This window comes from Arachis duranensis, chromosome 9 (genome assembly GCF_000817695.3).
Source record: "Arachis duranensis cultivar V14167 chromosome 9, aradu.V14167.gnm2.J7QH, whole genome shotgun sequence".
NCBI lineage: Eukaryota > Viridiplantae > Streptophyta > Magnoliopsida > Fabales > Fabaceae > Arachis > Arachis duranensis.
This window is the reverse complement of record NC_029780.3, coordinates 106,127,433-106,148,617: the sequence shown is the minus strand read 5'-3', so window position 1 is coordinate 106,148,617 and position 21,185 is coordinate 106,127,433. Positions and strand designations below refer to the sequence as shown.

At 35.5% G+C, this 21,185-nt stretch overlaps 1 protein-coding gene and 1 non-coding gene across 9 annotated transcripts in view; one reads left to right on the top strand and one right to left on the bottom strand.

Moving 5' to 3' along the window:
* LOC107466700 (putative F-box/LRR-repeat protein At5g54820) overlaps positions 1-21,185 on the top strand; it is a 63,964-nt gene that overhangs the window by 3,400 nt on the left and 39,379 nt on the right. The window lies entirely within an intron of this gene.
* LOC107466701 (uncharacterized) lies at positions 6,641-9,022 on the bottom strand. Of its 8 annotated transcripts, XR_008002681.1 has the most exons (7): positions 8,693-9,022; positions 8,489-8,577; positions 7,859-8,184; positions 7,642-7,712; positions 7,440-7,548; positions 7,052-7,181; positions 6,642-6,898 (listed from the first exon to the last, which is right to left on the bottom strand). It is a non-coding gene; the product is annotated as an uncharacterized LOC107466701 (transcript). The 8 variants fall into 8 exon arrangements; XR_008002682.1 differs by having other exon boundaries at positions 6,641-6,898; positions 7,431-7,548; positions 7,649-7,712; positions 8,489-9,022; XR_002367644.2 differs by having other exon boundaries at positions 8,485-9,022.

Sequence of the window (21,185 nt, the reverse complement as noted above, 5' to 3'; positions counted from 1 at the left end):
CTTCTTTGTGTTTTGATCTTAAAATTTTTAAGTTTGGTGTTCCTTGGTGTTTTCCCTCCAAAATTTTCGAAAACAAGGAGGATTAGATCTAAAAATTTTAAGTCTTGTGTCTTTTGTGTGTTTTTCTCTTTCATCATAAAATTCAAAATTCAAAAAAAATATCTTCTCTAACTATTTTTAAGCCACAATTTCGAATTTTTTTATATAAAAATTCAGATTTCAATTTCAAAAATATCCTAACCACTTTCTCTCTCCTCATTTTTTAATAATAATAATAATAATAATAATAATAATAATAATAATAATTTTTTGTGTTTGCAGGAATATGAAGCCCCTTATGCTGTGGATCTTAAGGACAGGAAGAGTTTGCCAGTGCCAACTTGCTTCAGAAGCAGCCTCAGGGAAGTGGAAATGAATGGGTTTATAGGAACAAGCAGCCAACTCTATGCATGCTCCTATTTCATCAGAGCTGCTTCAATTTTGACGAAGCTCAGCATTTGTTTTTTGAATAACAAGAATGATGACCCTCACACGGTGGAGCTGCGTCGTATTTTAGAATCTCAATTGCTCCGCATTCCAAAGGCTTCAAGTGATTTGGCCATAATAATTCGTTGACTGTTATTATGGTTGGGAGAAAACTCTTTGTTAATAGATAATAGAGATGCAGAGTTATATATGGTTAAGGAGTGCACTGATAAAGATGTCTACACAGTAATTTTTCCCCCCAAATAAACTACTGATGAACTCTAGATGTATCTATCCTATGAAATTTTAATATAATATTTGGTGGTTTGATTAGTAATGCAACATTATTATTGAATAGTTAGTTTCACAAAATTACTTGATCTTACAAATTTAATATATAATTAAATATATTTTTTGAAGATGCAGACACTATTTGAGAGAAAAAATATTTAAGGATGCAACTTAATTATATTTGACAGTAAAAAAAATTAATTTTAATGTATTATTAATATAAAGTCATCCATCTATTTGTAATGAAAAAACTTTCGATTGAGGTATTCTCTTTTTCATCCCGAAAAATATTGATTGAATCGTCAAAAATCTGGAGCGTGAAGTGTAATGAAATTCAATTAGATCGATCTTTTAGTCTTTTAGGGGGTATTCAAAGTAGTATTCTCAATTTTAAATTATTTATGGTTGGCTTAAAAAATGAAGTATCCAGACTCTGTTTAGACAAACCCAATTGAATAATATACCAAGGATTACTACTTCTAGCATGTCATATATGTGAAAAAAGAAATACAGAATCAGGGGGTGCGTAACAAAAGGAAAAAGATGTGGTATTGCAGTATTTGTCCTATATGTGCAAATAAGAATTGGACATATTTTTACTCAAAGTAGAACAAAAATCTAAAAGAAAAGAATTGAATAAACCCATTCAGAAACAAGAAAATTACATTGTGATTTAATTTTATTTAGATTCGATCTCGATGAAAACAATACATTAATAAGGAGTTAGTTCAAAAAGTTAAATACATTCTATATGTATGGATAAAAGAAGGGCTCGAAGGTCCTCTTTATTGAAAAAAAAAATTGTAAGAAAAAGACTTTTTTCCTTCGTTAGAAATTCTAAAAAGTCCATTCTAAAAAAAGTCATAAAGTAATAAAAAAGGGGTTGAAATCTATGCATTGATTTATTTTTGCGATCTTTTGTGAACCGTATGCATCAAAAGATGCATGTACGGCTCTTAAAGGATAAAATGTTATCCTAATCAATCGACTTTATAGAGAAAGACTCCTTTTTTTGGCCAAGAGGTTGATAGTGAAATATCGAATCAACTTATTGGCCTTATAATATATCTTAGTATGGAGGATGAGAACAAAGATTTGTATCTGTTTATAAATTCTCCGGACGGATGGGTAATACTCGAAATAGCAATTTATGATACTATGCAATTTGTACAACCCGCTGTACAGACAGTATGCATGGGATTAGCTGCTTCAATGGGATCTTTTTTTGGCAGGAGGAGAAATTACCAAACGTCTAGCATTCCCTCACGCTTGGCGCCAATGAGTCCTTTAAAAAAAAAAAAGAAGACTATGCCTTCGCCAAATAAATGTTAAGTAATAATAGCATGGCACTTCGAGTTCGATATTAATTTTTTTCAAAAACTATTTGATTCTGTATCGAAGGAGTAGTATGAAAAAAACTGTAGTCACCATTTCATATTATCTATCGGAAGCCTATTTCAGTGTCACAAACTGTTTAGTTTTTGATTTTTATATCGGAAAGGTTTAAAGAATATTTATGTTATGCAAGAATATATATTCTAACTATTTGAAAAAAAAAAGACACTTTGGAATTGCTGAAGAACAGACGAAATAATAAAGCAATGGAACCATCATGGTATTTTATAAATACTTCAAACAAAAAAGGAAGGATGATTATTGGATCATTTACTGATGCTGATCTGGGTCTGATAGACCTAGTATATGTTCTATTTCTTTGATGGAAGGTCTAAATCAATTCCATAGAAAAGCCGTATGTAGGGGTGGCAATATGTACCCTACCCGCGGGTACTCAATCCGATCCCACCCGATCGGGTAGGGTTGTCAACTCGATCCGCAGTGGGTAGGGTAGGGTGCGGGTAGAGTTCTCGTGCGGGTAGGGTAGGGTGCGGGTTGAGCTTCAACCCTACCTGACCAACCCGCACTCTATATATGTATATGTTATATACTTATATAAAAATATATTTTAAGTGGATGTTGAATAAAAAACCTCTCACTAAATGCAAAAGATTCTTAACCACTAAAAGAAAATCATTAATTGATAATTTAATATTTTTTTTTACATAAAAATCAGTTCTATTTTGAATTATCATCAAGTTATATAATGATAGTGTATATTTTCTGTAACACACGGGTAGGGTTGGATACCCGCGGGTTAAGAGCGGGTAGGGTTAGGGTTGAGATATTCTCAACCCGCGGGTAGGGTAGGGTTGAGTTTATATAAAAATTTCAACCCGCGGATAGGGTTAGGATTGGATCCAAACCCTACCCTACTCTACCCATTGCCACCCCTAGCCGTATGCAATCCGCAAAAGATGCCTGTACGGTTGTTCGATTCTATCTTTTTCCTCTCTCTCGCTTATCGTGCGACAGAGAGAAAACTAGTATTTTATTATATCATTAGGGTAATGATCCATCAACCCGCTAGTTCTTTTTATAAAGCATAAATGGGAGAATTTATTCTAGAAGCAGAAGAACTACTAAAGCTACGCAAAACTATCACAAGAGTTTATGTACAAAAAACGCGCAAACCTGTATCACTTGTATTCAAAGACATGGAAAGGGATGCTTTTATGTCAGCAGCAGAAGCTCAAGCCCACGAAATTGTTGATCTTGTTGCGGTTGCGAATTAGCAGCAATGATTCCGTGCAAACGCACGATTTTCTTTTTCTTTTTATTTATCTAATCTTCTTATTATCTTATCGGATTTCTTATAACTTATAATATTTATATAAAAAATTTCTATTAATTAGTTTATAACTGGTTTTTAAACATCAGGTTAAGATTGATCTAAACAAACTTAGTATGTATACGACTCACCATGCCAACTATGAAACAACTTATTAGAAACATAAGACAGCCAATCTGAAATGTCACAAAATTCTCCGCTCTTCGGGGATGTCCTCAGCGCCGAGGAACTTGTACTAGGGTGTATGTGTGACTTGTTCAGATCATAAACTAAGACAAAAAAGGAAAAAAATATTTTTAGTATCGATGTATCAATTAAGATAGTGAATGGAGCTCTTCCCTTCACTATCTTAACTGAAAAAAATTTATAAAATTTAGAAATGGATAATAAAAAAATGATATCTATATATATTCTTTTATTGTGTATCAAATTTACGGTTTTTTGGTTGGTAGAAATTCAATCACCTCAATTTACAATTTAAGATGAGACAAATTTTTCTATGGGTAGCAAATGCTTACCTATTAAGCAAGGAAAATTGTTTATTTTCAATAAATAGCAGAAAAATTATACTTTTATTTTTCTTTTTGAAAGAATGGACTATAAGGGTCAGCTACCCAGCTAATATGCATACTTAAATACCATTACTTTATAGCTAGATTTCATTGTGAAAGACCTATTTTACTGGATATTTCATGGGTAGAGCCAAAGAGTGTGAACTGTACAAGTTAATAATATGAATGAAATCCGGGAAGGGGCTCCGGTGTATAGAGAGGATCTCGCCATTTAAAAAGTAATCATAGAAACGATGGAATCCACCATTTCTTTATATATTTCTATTTTATTTACTATATTTTTTCTCAAATTCAATACACTTTCATATGGATAGGTTAAACGCTTTTAAATAAAAAGCAAAAAATGGTGGTCAGGAAGGTTATAGTAAGCAAAGCCATTGAAATTCTTACTTTATACATTGGAAGAATCCATTTTTATTATTAATAGACTGGACAGGAAAAAAGAATAACCGAAAAAAAATCAAATTGTTATTCATCAAAGTATCATTTACTCAATGACCAAAATTAAACGAGGATATATAGCTTGAAAATATAGGACAAAAATTCGTTTATTTACATCAAACTCTCGGGGAGTTCATTCAAGACTTATTCAAACTGTTAATCAACAGAAAATCAAAGCGTTGGTTTCAGCTAATAGAGATAAAGATAGAAAAGAAAGAGGGTTTCGCGGTTTGTGTATCCATCGAATAAATGCAATAATTGGTAAGAATAAAAAAAATAATACAATAGGTATAGTAATTTATTGTATAATATGTATAAGGGCAATTACTTCTTAATCGTAAAATAATAACACAAATTGGTATCTTAAAGGGAAATTGCCTTCTTATGATTGCCAATGAAATCATAACATAAAATAAAAATTCTCCCAAGAATGAACTCCAGAAAGGTAGTAGAGTAGGAATTTGTACGATAAAATAGAATTCATATAATAAAATCATCAAAATGAATAAGCACGACTCAATAAAAAAAGATTGAATCTTCATTATAGATTATCTTTTTTCTTACAAGACAACAATCAAAATTTGATTGTCATAGTTTTTGTTTTCGAACAAAACATCAATCCACATTTGATTTATGTTTCAATTCCAATTTGAATTCACTTGAACAATAACTCTAATTTTTTTTAACTGGTAGTAGTAGTTCTAGCGGTTGACTCAATTTTTTCAATTTTTTTTTTCATTATTAAGAATCTTTTTTTCATTATTAAGAAAGGGTAACGAAGATAAAATACGAGCTTGTCTTATAGCAATTGTAATTAATCGTTGTTGTTTTAAGGTCAATCTATTCACCCATCTAGATAATATTTTTCCTTATTTACTAATAAATCGACTAATTAAACTCACGTTTTTTATAATCAATTCGATCCCCCGATTGGATTGGGGGCAAACGCCTACGAAAAGATCATTTGAGTTTAAGAAAGAGTCATTTAGATTTATCCATAATTTGTTTATTCCTATCCCGAGAATTCTATTTCTTAACAAAAGAAATTTTTTTTATGTATACTTATACAATGAAATTTATTTTATCTATTATGTTATATATAATCTAAATTAGATTATATATAAATTAGAAAATGCATCTATATAAATATTAGAATATGTATCATTCTTCATATTCTTTGTTTGGCAAGGTGACATAGAAATAATCCTTTTTTCTAATTATTATCTCTGCTTTTTATTTCTTTATCTCTGCATGAATCGTATGTTTGCAATAACAAGAACAGAATTTTCTTAATTCTAATCGACCGGGCGTATTGTGTCGATTCTTTTGAGTAATATATCTGGAAATATCCGTCGATTCCTTATTAACACTCTTTTGAGCACAATAGGCACTACAAGAAACATCATTAAAATCGACGGCCAAATCGACAACTAAGCCGTCGATAATATTAAAATTTTACGACAAAATGGACGGCGAAAGGTGGTTGCTATTAACTATTAAGCTTGTCGATTTTTCAAAATTCTAATAAAATCGATGGCTTGCCTAGCCGTCGATAATAATTTAATAAAATCGATAGCGTTTTTGTCTATAATAAGAGTTTGAGAATTTTACCTTCTTATTAAAATCGACAACGTTGCCGTCGATATTATTATATAAAATCGATGCCATTTTTATCGATATTTGATTCAATAAAATCAACAATATTTTCGTTTATAATATGCTTAATAAAATTGACAACTTCGCCGTTAATATTTGATTCAATAAAATCGACACAATTGCCGTCGATTTAATTATTTAGATACCGACAAATTCTGTGTCTATATTTTATTTTATTTTTTTTGTCTATTTTAAACTTAAAAACCGACAAGTCTACCGTCGATTTTAATAGTTATATGTTTTAATTATTTTTTTCTATTTAAAAAATACTAAACAATTAATGTAAATAAACTTTTAAATATAGAAATAAAATAGTAAACAATTAATATAAATAAACTTTTTAAATATTACAAAATATCAAACAAAATAGTAAACAAGACAAAATAGTAATAGTCTTTTAAATAGTATAAAAGAGTAAACAATGAATAAATAATCCTGTAACATAAAGACTCAAAATAAAATAAGTAACTAAACTTAGATTTATATTTGTTTAAATTGCAATTCACTAATAATACAAAATATTCAAAACACAAAATATTCAAAACAGAACAAAAAAAAAAAGGAGGAGTTTGATTATGATTATAATTATGCGTGCAGCGTGCATATCACTAGTAACTTACATATGCATTAACTAATTAATTAATCAGAAATGAATGGTGGTGGGTTTTGTTGATTATGATGATGACTGGGAAGCAAAGCCATGAGCTTCTTCTTGAGCTTGGTGTTCCAATAGTTCTTTATATCATTGTCAGTCCTTTCTGGCAACTGTGCTGCTATAATTGACCATCTGCAAATTCAAAAAACTATCTAATTGTGGAGGGAGATAGGGCTATAGCTAGATCTAATAGATACATGCATGTGCAACTCAAAGAAGGCAAAGATCTCTTTTCATTTTACCTCTTTTAGATACATGGATATGATGGACAATATAACTATATACCTGCTTCCAATATTAGCATAAAGACTGCAGATTATTCTGTCTTCCTCGTCGGAGAATTCACCATGCTTAATGTTAGGCCTCAAATAGTTAAGCCATCTCAATCTACAACTTTTTCCACACCTTTTTAGACCTACATATAAAAAATAAACCATCTTAATTATGTAGCTAGCTAGGGACAAAAAAGGTTCATGTATGTTATTATTATCAGCTTTGTGAGGAAGAGCGATCCAGTTTCCACCAGTTCCATGCTTGTCTATGTATGTTATTATTAATCAACAAATGCACGACCCTTTTTTTGCTCTATTCTCAGCTGCCACAAAACTTAGCATAAGATTCATTGGTTCTGCTATACTTAAACAAAGAGAAGGTTATTAATTACCATTGGTACCTGGTCATTCTCCAATAATGCTCTCCAATTTTGCATCTCAACAAGTGCCTTTGCTGAACGGTAGGATAGAGCTATCCGGTAATTCAAATCTCCAAGCCATATAATTCGACTGAAAAAATGAATCAAAATCAAAAAGAGTGTGTGGAAAGTGGAAACAGAAACGCTTTTTATGTTCATTCTGCATAATAAGATTCATCCTTACTAAGTACCACTAACTACATCAGTTAGTATCTGCTATTGCATCCAATGATGAACCATTACTATAGAAAATACCTGTGAAGAAAATAAAATAAGCATGAGATGATGAATACTTGGATACATGCAAGCAAATACACATGATTATGCAATCCTTCTAGAGTAAATAACACAGAGCAAATCGTATTACAAAGTCTAATTAATCATTCAGTGCAGTATCCAACCTCATAATTCAAGCAGCCAGCCTCACGCAACGACAATTCAGCTTCTTTGATATTTCCTGCATCCAGCCTTCCTTGAAGTTGTCCATCCTGGCCAGAACGGCCGCTGCCCGTCGTGGCTAAATAATAGTCCTTGGTGGCAAGAGAATCCGATGACGAAAGAACTGCCATCTCATCCATGCCTCCTCGTCTCAACTGCTCCCCTGAGCACAGGCACTGCATCATGTTCTTCAAACTCCTCCTCTTCTTCCTCCTCCCCTGCCTATTTCCATTTCTCATGCTTTCTCAACTCACCCAATAACTTCCCACAAGCCACAACCGTTGAACCACTGCCACATATCAAATTCAAATGAAATCACAAAATCATCACCGAAAACAACAAAAAACTGTTTCCATTTCCTATTCAATTAAACATTTAAACTAAATTAGTTTTCCGAAAAAAAAAACAAAAGAAAACCGGAAATCTCAGCAATATGTTCAGGAAAATCATATCAAAATCACACCATCCGAAATTGAAAAGTGATAAGAATCAAACGAATTCAACGGAAAAATAAGTAACGTCACGAAACTGAAGCGAAACCGATGCAAAAATAATAAATTCGCTAAACAATCAAATAGGAATCTCGTACTGACTTCGGTGGTGAATTGAATTTAATTGAGCTCTCAACTCAGGAACCGGTGGAGAAGTCGGAAACACCAAAGAAGAAAAAGAAATTTTGAAACTGAAAAAAAAAAGAATAAAAGAGAGCTATGATCAGAGCAAAGTAAGAAGTAACCTTTTGGTATTTGAGAAAAAGAAAAGTAGAGGGAAAAATCAGAAGGGAGATGAACAGTAACGGCCATTGTTGAAATTCCAGCAATGCATCCATCAATTGAGAGAGAGCGGAGAAGGACCAAAGTAGGAGGAGCGATAGCGGCAACAGAGAGAAGGAGCCCCGGCGGTGCCAGCAAGAGGAGCGACAGCAGCATGGCAGTAACAAAGCACGACGGCGGCGCAATTGTGACGCCGGCAGCAGAGATAAGGGTTGGTGAATTTAGGATAAAATGAGGGTTGGTGCGGAAATTAACAATATTGTTTCTGAACTTGGTGAGGAATGCAGAAAAGAAAAGGATAAAATGAGAGTTGGTGAGGAATTTGGGGGTAAAATTATGTTTCTGAAGTTGGAGGCGGGAGGTAGGCGTGGAGTTGGGGTTTTTAGCAATAAAAATCGACGGTGCTGTTGTCGATTTTAATTTGAAAAAAGTATCGTGTTTTGCGTCTATTTTATATATTAAATGTATACCATTCATTTGGTTTTGAAAAGTAATTTATACAATTTAAATTTATTAATGAAAATGGTGTCGATATTTTAAATATAAAAATAGACGTAATGTCTATCGATTTTAAAATAACAGTATTTTTCATTGCTGCTTCGTCGATAATATGACGATAATTAAAGAAGAGTTTAATGCAGCATAAAAAAATCGACGATCGGACCGTCGATTTTATTATTTTATTTTTAATTATTTTTTTAAATATCGACAACAAGCCGTCGAAAAATATCGACAGGAAAGATAGCCATCGATTTTTTGTGTCGAAAAATATGCTTTTTCTTATAGTGAGGTACATTCCAAAATAACCCTTACTCGGATATCTTTACTCTTGGTCATAAACCTCCTTTTCTTTTGATTTTGGATTCACTTATCTATTTTTATATTTGACAAAGAAGGGAATGACAAAGAAATAAAACTTGATAATTCTAAATCCAATTTCGTTTCAATTAATATATTACCAAAAAATTGAGATAATACAAACAAAACAAAGATTTCAAACAATTTTTTAAATCGCAGTACAGTATTTTGGTTTTCGTTTAAGTATCTTAACGATATTATTGTCCCCAACCTAACTATTCTATTTCCGTTTTTGGTCTTATTCTCTTAATATTAAGAATAGAATTAAATTATTCATTCAATTCCATTGAAGTATGTACCAGATTTCGAGTTTCGCGAAGCACAAATCCACCTTTTCTTTTATTCTTTCTTTTTTCTAACTTATTCTATTCTATTCGAATTCTAAAAAAACAAAATATGAGGAATTTTTTTTTTCAATTTCAAATACTCTTCACCGCTTCCTGCAACAGTAACTATAATTAAAAAAGGAGAATATCAATGCATCCGAAAAAAAATAATTGATTTCGATCAATAGACTCACTAAAATTTCGAACCATAGAGTACTTACCACTGATGCCACTGAGAGATATGTTTTAAGATCTCGCATTTTTAATCCTTCCTTCTTCTTTATTTCAATTTCTAATACATAATTTTATATAGGACTATAAAAAATAGTTATTTTGTTAATAACCACTTGGATTTTTTGCCAAATTCTTAATTCAAATTTAAAATGTACAATGATTCGTTCGATAACTTTTTTATTTTCTAATAAAAAGGGGTATATTTCTGTCCGAACATTCTATAAAAATGAAATAGATTTTCATGTTAGGAAAATTTTCTATTTATTATTATTTAATTTATTTATTTTCGATCAATAGACCCGCTAAAGCTCCGAACCATAGAGTACTTACCACTGGTGCCACGGAGAGATATGTTTTAAGATCTCGCATTTTTAATCCTCCCTTTTTCTTTATTTCAATTTCTAATACATAATTTTATATAGGACTATCAAAAAATAGTTATTTTGTTAATAACCACTTGGATTTTCTGCCGAATTCTTAATTCAAATTTGAAATGTACAACGATTCATTCGATAGCTTTTTTGTTTTCTAATAACTAATAAAAAGGGGTCTATTTCTGCCCGAACATTCCATAAAAATGAAATAGATTTCCATGTTAGGGAAATTTCCTATTTATTATTATTTAAATTATTTATTAACTTAAGAAGTCTTTCTTTGATTATTATATTAAAATTTTTTTGATTAAAATATAAGAATTTTTATATTCTTAATTATATTATATATTATTATATATTATATAATATGAGTAAATAGCCAAATTGGTCCCCGAAAAATAACCCGATCTCCAAATTGGTACCCGTAAGAAAAAGATAATAAAAATTGTCTCCGAAAAATTTAAAATTGGTAACGTTAGTCCTTTCGTCCAATGTTTGAGTAACGGCGTGAATAGATGCTGACCTGGCCGTTAGTGTGACACCTCAGCAAGACCTTAAACGACATCATTTTAGCAGCTCCCCATTACAACGTTTTCAGCAACATCTTAAACGGCGTCGTTTTCTTTGCTCCCCATTATAACGCTTGGGTTTTCATCCCTGTTTCCTTACACACGTCTCGAGTTACATCCTTCTTCTGAGAAGAAAAAACCTCTGTAATCCCTTCCTCCTAGTTGTTTCCTCCAGGTAGACGAAGCTTTGAACGGCCACTACCAGCCTTAACCGACGACGACATTGTGCTGGAGTTGTAGGTGACCGGTTTGCAACAACGTTGGTCTACCGAAAAGGGCACTCCATCGCCTTGCGTGAGAGGTAGGTTAGCTTTCTTTTGTTATTTTGTGAGAGGGATTAATATTTTATCTCCTGATCAATGTGTTTGTATTATCGTTGAAAATCCGTTGTTACTGTTTGCAATGTTAGGGTTTAGGAGAATGTGTTCAGGCTTAGGACTTTGGTGATGATCCATGAATGAATTAGCCTGTTTTTGGATTCATGAGAACAATGTTTTTGTTTTGTGTAGCTGCATGTGTGTGTTTTAGATTCATTTTGGTTGTTGATGTTGAATATGGTTTGCCTGTTGATGAAAAAAATTCCATCAGTTGTGTGTGTTGTTGCTTTGGTTTCAGATGGATGGTCCCCCTATGACCTTTGTATTTCACCATGGTGGAAAGTTCCAAACAAATGAATCGGGCTATGTGTGTTATGAACCAGATAATACTGAAGTATTAATGGGTCTAGATTCAGATACTCTAGACATTTTTTTTGTGAAGGGATACTATAAGGAGCTGGGATATGCTGAGATGAACAATTGCTTGTGGAAAGTGCCTGGAACGCTGTTGGATAATGGCTTGAAGAGGCTAGAAACTGACGCTGATCTGTTGGCAATGGTTAAGGATTACAGGAGGAATCATCACCTCATAAACATCTATTTTGAGCATGTAGTGTCTAAGCCACACGTAGTTGACTGCATGAGCGAGGATGATGATGATGTACTATGTTTGCCAACTATCCCTGAAGAAGCAGAGAACCTGAACAAGGACCAGAATGATGCAATGTCCCAAGATTATTGTAAGACAACAAAGAAATCACATCAGTAAAAAAGAGCCAAAACTCAGCCACACCTAAAGCCACTCCTCAGCCTACTCCTAAGGCCATTCCTCAGCCAACTTCTAAGCCCACTCCTCAGCCCACACCTAAGCCCACTCTTCAGCCCACTCTTAAGCCCACTACTCTGCCCAAACCTAAGCCAACTCCTCAGCCCACTCTACAGCTCACAGCTAAGCCCACTCCTCAGCCCACCTCTCAACCCAGACGTACTCCCACACCTAAGCCCACACCTAGGCCCACTTGAAAACCCAAAATTAAGCCCATGAAAAAGCCCATTGAGCAGCCCAAACCTTGGAGTAAACCTGAGGCTGCTAAAGTCTCTGGCAAGGCTACAGCATCTGATAAGATCAACAAGAATGTGAAAGCCACAACCAGTACAAGATCTGGAAGGCAAGTGAAGGCAACTGTAGTTGATAATGATAGTGACTCTCATGATTCGTATGAGAGTGCTGAAGACAGCTTGTACAAGCCACTAAAAGTTGCAGGAGATTCTTTAAACAGTAGTGACAGTGACAGTGGAGTTGATGGAGTAGAGTCTTCTAGGGCCAAGAAAGTAGATCACAGAGAGAAGCATAGGCCTGCTACTGACAGAATAAGAGACAAAGCTATTGAAACTGATGACTCCATCTATGAGGATATAGAATCTGATGAATGCTCTGATTGAGGTATTTCATAATTAATTGTGTATGAGTTATTGAATTTGCTAGTTTAGGGTTTTTGTGTCAATTATTTTTTTTGGTATTATAATTTTGTGTTATTTTCATGTAATTTCAAAGTCAGATGATGAACTTTTGTAGGAAGAATCATCAGATAGAGATGAATGGAAGTCAGAAGATTCTGCCCAGGAGTTAGACTCTGACGATGAAGGGCCATCTGTGTATCCACATTATAATGACAAGGCCAAATTTCGTGATCTAAAGTTTAGGTAAGTATGGTTTTCAAATCCAAGCAACATTTCATGGCTGCCACTAGAGATTATACTATACAGTGCGGTAGGAATATAAGGTTCTGTAAGAATGACAAGGTTAGGGTCAGGGCTGTTTGTAAGTGTGAAGACTGTCCATGGGTAGTATATTGTAGACACAACCCAGTGATAATTTCTGGCAGATAAAAATACTAGTTGACAATCATACTTGTGCAAGAAAGCGAAAAAATAGAGCTACTACATTGGAATGGATTGTGAATAAGTTATACCTAAAACTTAGGAAGAACCCTAAGATGAAGCATAGGGAGGTGTATGAGTGGTTTGTTAGGAAGTGCAACGTGAGCTGAATAGTTCATGCATTACCAGAGCTCTTAAGGCATCTAGGAAGATAGTTGAAGGGGATGAGATTGCACAATATGGGTTGATATGGGATTATGCAAATGAATTACTAACTGCCAACCCAAGTTCCATCGTTCAGGTTGATGTGATTCCCATTACTGATAATCCGCCTCAGTTCGAGAGGTTTTTATGTCTGTCTAGATGCTTGTAAGAAGGGTTTCAAGGCAGGTTGTAGGCCACTGATAGGATTAGATGGGGAATTCCTGAAAACATTACATGGAGGACAGCTTCTCACTGCATGCGGACAAGATGCAAACAATCACATTTTTGTGATTGCATATGTAATTATTGATGTTGAGAACAAAGAGAACTGGAAATGGTTCTTGGAGCTACTCCTCTCAGACCTGGGAGATTATGAGGCAAAGAACTCGTGTTTCATTTCAGACATGCAAAAGGTGAGGACCAATTTGGTTTACGGTTTGATTTTTAAGGACTTTTTTGATTTAATGATGATTCTCTGAGGACTAGAATTACTACGAATCTTATCGGGTTTGACTATTTGTGCAGGGGTTAATACCTGCTGTCAAAGAACTCGTCCCAGCAGTACCACACAGATTTTGTGTCTGGCATTTGTGGAGGAACTTCTCCAAACAGTGGGGCAACGTGGAGCTAAAGGACTTGGTCTGGAAGTGTGCAAGATTGAGGACCCCGGTTGAGTTTGAAAGGAATATGACTAGGATCAAGATGATTAATCAACAAGCTTGGGAATACTTAGCCAAGTGGCCGAAGGAAGCTTGGACCAAAGCTCATTTCAGTAAAGGGCCAAAGATAGACAATATTTGCAACAACGCTTGTGAATCCTTCAATGCAAAGACCAAGCATGACAGAGGTAAGCCTATTCTGAGCCTGGCAGAGGAGGTACGAAGAATGGTTATGAAAAGCATGTCTGAAAACAGACTGAAGCTTCTGACTTATCAAGGAATACTTACTCCAGTTCAGCAAAGTAGGCTAGAATCTCTTATTAAGTTATCCAAAAACTGGGCTCCCTACTGGTCGAGTGATGCAAAAGAGGAAGTCTACGAAGTTCAAGGATGGCCAACTAATATGGTGGTAGATTTGGGGAACCATACTGCTCCTGCAGGTTTTGGCAGTTGACAGGTTGAATTCATAACTGGTTTCTTCTTTCAAATGCATACCATGATATATACTTCACTGAATGAAATAATTTTTTGTGAAATATATAGGAATGCCTTGTATGCACGCAATATCAGCCATTCAAGAAAAAAATGATAAGAGCCCTGAGGAGTATTGCGACGAATGGTTGACTATGGAGGCGTATAGAAGAACATACCAATTCAATGTTAATCCCGTCAAGGAACAAGATTTATGGGAGAAAATTGGTTCTCATGCACCTGTTCCACCTCCTATCAAACCTAAACCAGGAAGACCAACAACAAATAGAAGGAAGGACAAGATTGAAGGACCCACTGGCATGAAGACAAGAATGAAAAGGAAGTATGCTCCAATTCGGTGCATGTACTGTGGAAAGGTGGGCCACAACAAGAGAACTTGCAGCAAGAAAAAGCAAGACGATGCTCAAGAGAAAGCAAGGGTAATGCAGTTGCAGCTTGCTGCTGTTCCACCACCACAACCTGCACCTGGTCCGGAAGCAGAAAATGTAGATCACACTGAGTCCATACATACACTACATGTAGTAGTATCAACTGCAGTAGATGAACAGACTGAAATTTCTATTACTCAGCATGCTGAGCTTCCACTGACACAACATTCACAAACCTCAACCAATGTTACTTAGGTTATCTTCTGAACAGTTTTAAATTGAGCATTAGTTACTTGTAGCCGTTTTTATTTGAGACAATGCTGATGACTGTTTGATGCAGACTAGAGGTAGAGGAAGGCCTCCAAAACTCCATGTCACCAGGGCCAGGGCAAAGGAAAATGCCTCTCCAGGACCAGTTGTTGTATCTGCTGAAACGATCAAGGGTACCAGCTCCGCAATAGACAAAAAACTTGCCAGCTTCATGACATTTGTTCCAACTCCGGGTTTCAAACCTCCCAGAAAAAAAGACATGGAATGACTTCAAGACTTGCAGACATAAATTATAAGGCAATTAGTATCTGTTATTTTGTCAGAGCCAAATTTTACCATTTATAAACAATGTGTTAGTTGTGGTATTTTCAATAGCCCTATTTTTTGTATAGCCCTTTATGGTATACTGCTATTCGACTGTCAGCTACTACCTTTTCTATTATTATCATGTTAAAATAATGTTGTTATTTGAATCTGAGACAATGGAAACTAGTACACCATTCATGATGTTATACTATTCCTACTTCACTTAATTTTTATTATGCTTACTCTAATTTGCTTATATTATGTTATGATCAACAAGAATGTTGCATGTAAATAACCCTTTTACTAGTAAAGAAAAGAAACATGAACATAAAAGGTTTTCACAACAACAACAAACTATCAAGTTTCACAACATCCACCTGTTCACAATAAGTGCTTCACTTCCCACTAAAGAACATACACATAATCATAAAAACCACAATCACAACTATTAATCCAAAATACAGTTGCATCCTAAGTGCTCTAACTTCAGCTTCTAAGCTCATCATTCTCCATGATATGTTATGGTTCAAAAAACAGTTTCACTCTCCATTTCTGCATCAGTTTTAACATCTCCTAAGTGCTCTACTCCTTCATACTCGTCTCCTCAGCCTACCTAAAGTAATTGCAGTGGCTGCCCTTCTACACAACGTTACGGTACAAAAATGTCAAAATCCCACTCAAATAATTAGAAGTTTCAACAACACTACATTCATAACTCACCCGGTATCTTGGACAAGCATGGAACAATCTATCAGGATTTTCTTTTGTCCCAGACTTCTTGATCACTGTCTTCAACCCACAAAAGCACACCTGCTCAGAGTTCTTCCTCCGCCACCGCAGCGAAGAGCTCAAAGCATGGCTTCTGTGTGATTGCGACACTTGTCGACTGCGACCCCTACCTACGCTACCCATCCTGCAGTTACTCAACAATTTTCGGCCTCCCCAGAAATCAATCTAAAGCTGCAGCAACAATGGCACTTCAGGCGAAAAGGGGATTAGGGTTTAATGACCTAGGACTACTTTGACATACATATCGAAACATATCTTGTCACCATCCACTCTGCGCCAAGCTGGCATGCTGATATGCCACACTAACAGCCACATAAGCAAAAGTTAATAGTGTCAATAACGGAATTCACAGAAGGTTGACGGAAGGACTAACGTTACCAATTTTAAATTTTTCGGAGACAATTTTTATTATCTTTTTCTTACGGGTACCAATTTGGAGATCGGGCTATCTTTCGGGGACCAATTTGGCTATTTACTCTATATAATATATATACAATGGAGAAATATGAAAAACAAGACAAAGATTCTTTACAATGTCACAGAAAACCAATTGAAAGGGATGTAGCGCAGCTTGGTAGCGCATTTTTTTATGTACAAAATGTCACGTGTTCAAATCCTGTCATCCCTATCTCGAACTAATACTTATCGTAGGAGAAGTAATAAGGGATCAATTGAGACCGATTCAAATTGGGGGTTATATATATATATATATGGTATATACAAGCAAGATGTATTGGGGTCACTTAAAATTTAATAATATTTTATTAATATAATATTATTATATTATTAAAAAATAAATAATAAGCGCTCTTAGTTCAGTTCGGTAGAACGTGGGTCTCCAAAACCCAATGTCGTAGGTTCAAATTTTACAGTGTGATTCCATTATTGTTATATTGGGAATGACAATAAAATAATTAAACAGTAGTTTAAAGGCTGAATTTGACCTCACGGGGATTGTGGTTAAAACAAATAAAAGAAATAGGAGGTCAAGAAACATCACTAAAAAAACGAGATGTTAATTAATCAAAGGTCCAATTCATCACCACGTTGGTATTGTAAATATGCAGTTAGGAATAATCCAGCCAAAGTAATACGGATTAGTCCTAACACAATTCCAAATAGAAAAACTTCAATCATTCTTTTTTGTTTGAAAGGGATGGCTGATGAAGGAAGCTAATTCCTTGCTTCAGGAAAGCAGCTAAAACAAAGAAATAGACAGACTTAGACAAGGGCATCTTGAACCCCTCTCCCTACATTCGAGTTAGCCCATGACCTCAAGATTAAGAAGATCCATCCATATATAGAAGACAAGGGAAGACCTTGCTCGACTAAATGAATGTAGCAGCAACATCATGAGATAGAACCCGGTCCTGTCCCGGCTGTCCATCTGTGGAACATGGGGCTGAAGACCTCTAAAGTACCTACTAGAAGAAAGAAAGAATCACTTGGCTAGGGGACAAAACCATTTGGAAGAAGCAGACGATGGAAGACAGGGTCACTTGTGAAAGAACTAGCTGAAGGGGACCATCACAGTTGGGGCAGTGGATGACAGGCTAGCTCACCAAGAACATCAAGAGAGGTTGGGGAAGACTTGGCTGCGGCAAGTCAAGGAGAGGTTAGGTCAAGGGATTTTAGACAGAAGTCCCATCAATTAGAATAAAAGGATGTTCTAGGAAAAAGGGGAATAAGGATATCCAAAAGAATAGGCCTTGAAGCATGAATGAGGGGAGACCGGTCTAAGGGCTACAAGATATGTTAAAAGGTTTAATCAGTCCACTAAGGGATGATCTCTTCTACATGATTTCAGCGAAGTGTTCAAGTCAAGGACTTAAGCGATCAAAGAAAAGAAGACTTGAAAAAAAAAATCCTTCTCCACAGCAAAGGCATCCATCCAATACAGATAAAGCGTCATATACAATGAATCTATCCTTTGGAAACCACCTATTTCTCTCATCGACTACCTTTACTAGGGTCAAGATTCATGGTTTTCTAAGGGCAGCCCATTTTCCTTTGATGGAGCAAGGGATTGCTTTTGTCTCTTTCCTTCTGGGCCAGGAATGGAAGTTGTCGTTAAGCTTGGATCAACCGATAGTGTGCTTATCGCTCTACTTCGCTTGATTCTCATGCCAGTGGACTCGTCGCTCAGCTTTAGGCCTTATTAGCTTAATTTCTGAAGTGAACATGAAGTCCGAATTGAATAGATACTGAGAAAGCATCTTTCGTGATGAAAGTGGCAAGTTCAGATTCATGATTGAGAAAGAAATCAGCAAAGCGCAGCTGGAGCTGAATCTATTTTAGGAGGTGTAGGGTAGGCTCTTTGGATAGATTGACTGGCTTAAGCCGATGAACCTGCTTCTACCACTGACGAGCTAATTTGGACTATGCCTAACTAGAGGAAGAAAATCACCTAATCTTGGCTCGGCATCTTTTGAAAGGGAATCCAATATCTGGTAAGAAAGGGCGACTCGAAACAGAGAAGCAAGAGCTCACTCGACCATAGGAATAGGAAGGAGGTTTCATTCCAAACTGCTTCACATTTGAGCTAGGAGATGGGACAATACGCTGTTAGACCGGGAGTTTCCAACTGACCTTTAGGTTAGGGATCGGAGTTGCAAACTGCTCGACTGGTTGGGTAAGGAGGTCTTCCCATTTCATCTTTCCATTCATTAAAGGGTACTAAGAAGAACTCAGGAAAGGAGCAGAGTTGGAGCTTAGCAATGCAGTTGATCTTCTTGCAGCTGAGAAAGATGCTGGCATTGAATGAAGCTGAAAGAGGGATGCATATATGTCATAAAGATGAAGCTTTCAAGTGGGGTGTGAAACTCAATCTTCATCATCAAAGACAAGGAAATCAACTTCACTAGATGGTGAGCTACCTAATTCTTTCTTTCACCCTACTGCTTAGTAGGGGTTTCCAAAATTGTTTGGACATTATACGTATGCACTTTTTATAACTTGGGGTGTTTCTTCCAAATCTGATTTATAAAGCGCGTGAAATGAATTAATCAGTAGATTTTCAGCCTCCTCCATAGCTAGTGGATTTTCAGAATTTTACTAGGTTGAACCTTTCTGCTGCAGTACGGTGGGATCTCTAGGATGAAAAACAAGGGCTTTTGAGATAGATCCGTTCGCACTTGGGTCGCAGCTTTGTCCCCCTCCTTGATTGAGGGAAGTAGGTCTTGTAGAGAGAGTGATAGTGGACTTGAACTGTCTGGAATAAGAAGGATATCCACCGGACCCCCAGGGCTCGGAGCCTTCCAAATAGGGATCTGGTAGTCATTGTCTCCTTCATGGGACGGTTCGGCTGCATCCCTGTCGGCACAATAGGCAATGACGGGAATGCCTAACCAGATCAAAATCAAAATAAGGATTTCCAGTAGATTGGCATGAAAAAGTGTTAACTTTCGTGTAGTTTGTGATTGGATGTTACTGTTTAGCAAAAGAAGACCGAGTAAGATCAAAGATTCACAAATTTCTAATTTTTTTTCTACGTTACCCTTCCCCCGAAAACTCGCATCTTATTTATGACAGCTATTCACATGGTTGTTAGCTGCTCCTTTTCGAGCAACAACGTCGCATTCTGTATGGAGGGTGATGATAAACCCCATTTTTAGGGTTTATCTTGTATTGAATTTAGAGTATTTTGATAACCTTTTGTCACATTTAGCCCATGAATTAGCATGGTTTTGTAATCTCTCCCATATTTATGCTTAAGTGTAAAAATATGCTTTTTAAGCCTTATTTTGATGAATTCTAATTTCTCCTTGATCCCATAAGATGCCTTGATGTGTTTGCTAGTAATTCCAGGATTGAAATAGGCTAGGTATGGATCAAAGGAAGCAAGGAAGGAAGCATACAAGTGGAGAGAAGCATAAAAAGTCAAAGAAGCAAAGTCAGCCATGCACGCGCACGCGCACAAGGCGCCCGCGCCCACATTACAGAATCGACCAGGGACGCGCACGCGTACCGTGCGCGCACGTGTCGATGACCGCACATGACTTCATTAAAGCAACACGTGCCTGGCGATTTGAGAGGGTTTCTGAACCCATTTTGGTGCCAATTGCTAGGAGAAAGGAATAAAAAGATCAAGGATTGAAGGGGAAGACATCTGGGAATCATATAGCATAATTAGGATTAGTTTAGAGTTAGTTTTAGAGAGAGAAGCTCTCACTTCTCTCTAGAATTAGGATTAGGTTTAGGTTAATCTCTCTTCTTAGATCTAGGTTTAATTCATGCTTTGATTCACTTTTCCTTCACCAATTCTTAATCTTCTCCTCTTTCTCTCTCTAGTTATGTACTTTACTTCTTATGATTCTTCATCTTGTTATGGATAGATTGTTGTTCTTTTATTTCCTCTTTCAATAATGCAATTTGAGGTAATTCATGATAATTGTGATTTCCTTGATTGTTGTTGTTAATTCTTTGCAATAATTGTTGTTAGATTTCATTCTTGTTATTGATTTACTATGTTTTTCTTTTGTACCTTCCAAGTGTTTGATGAAATGCTTGGTTGAATTTTAGTGTAGGTTTTGTTCCTCTTGGCCTAGGTAGAGTAATTAATGACTCTTGAGTTATCTAATTCCTTTGTTGATTGATAATTAGAAGTTGCTAATTGATTTGAATGCCTCTAAAGCTAGTCTTTCCTTTAGGAGTTGATTAGGACTTGAGGAATCAAATTAATTCATCCACTTGACTCTCCTTTATTTAGTAAGGGTTAACTAAGTGGTAGCAATGAACAATTCTCATCACAATTGAGAAGGATAACTAGGATAGGACTTCTAGTTCTCATATCTTGCCAAGAGCTTTGCTAGTTGTTAGTTTATTTTCTTTGCCATTTATATTTCTTGTCTAAAATCTTAAAAACCCCAAA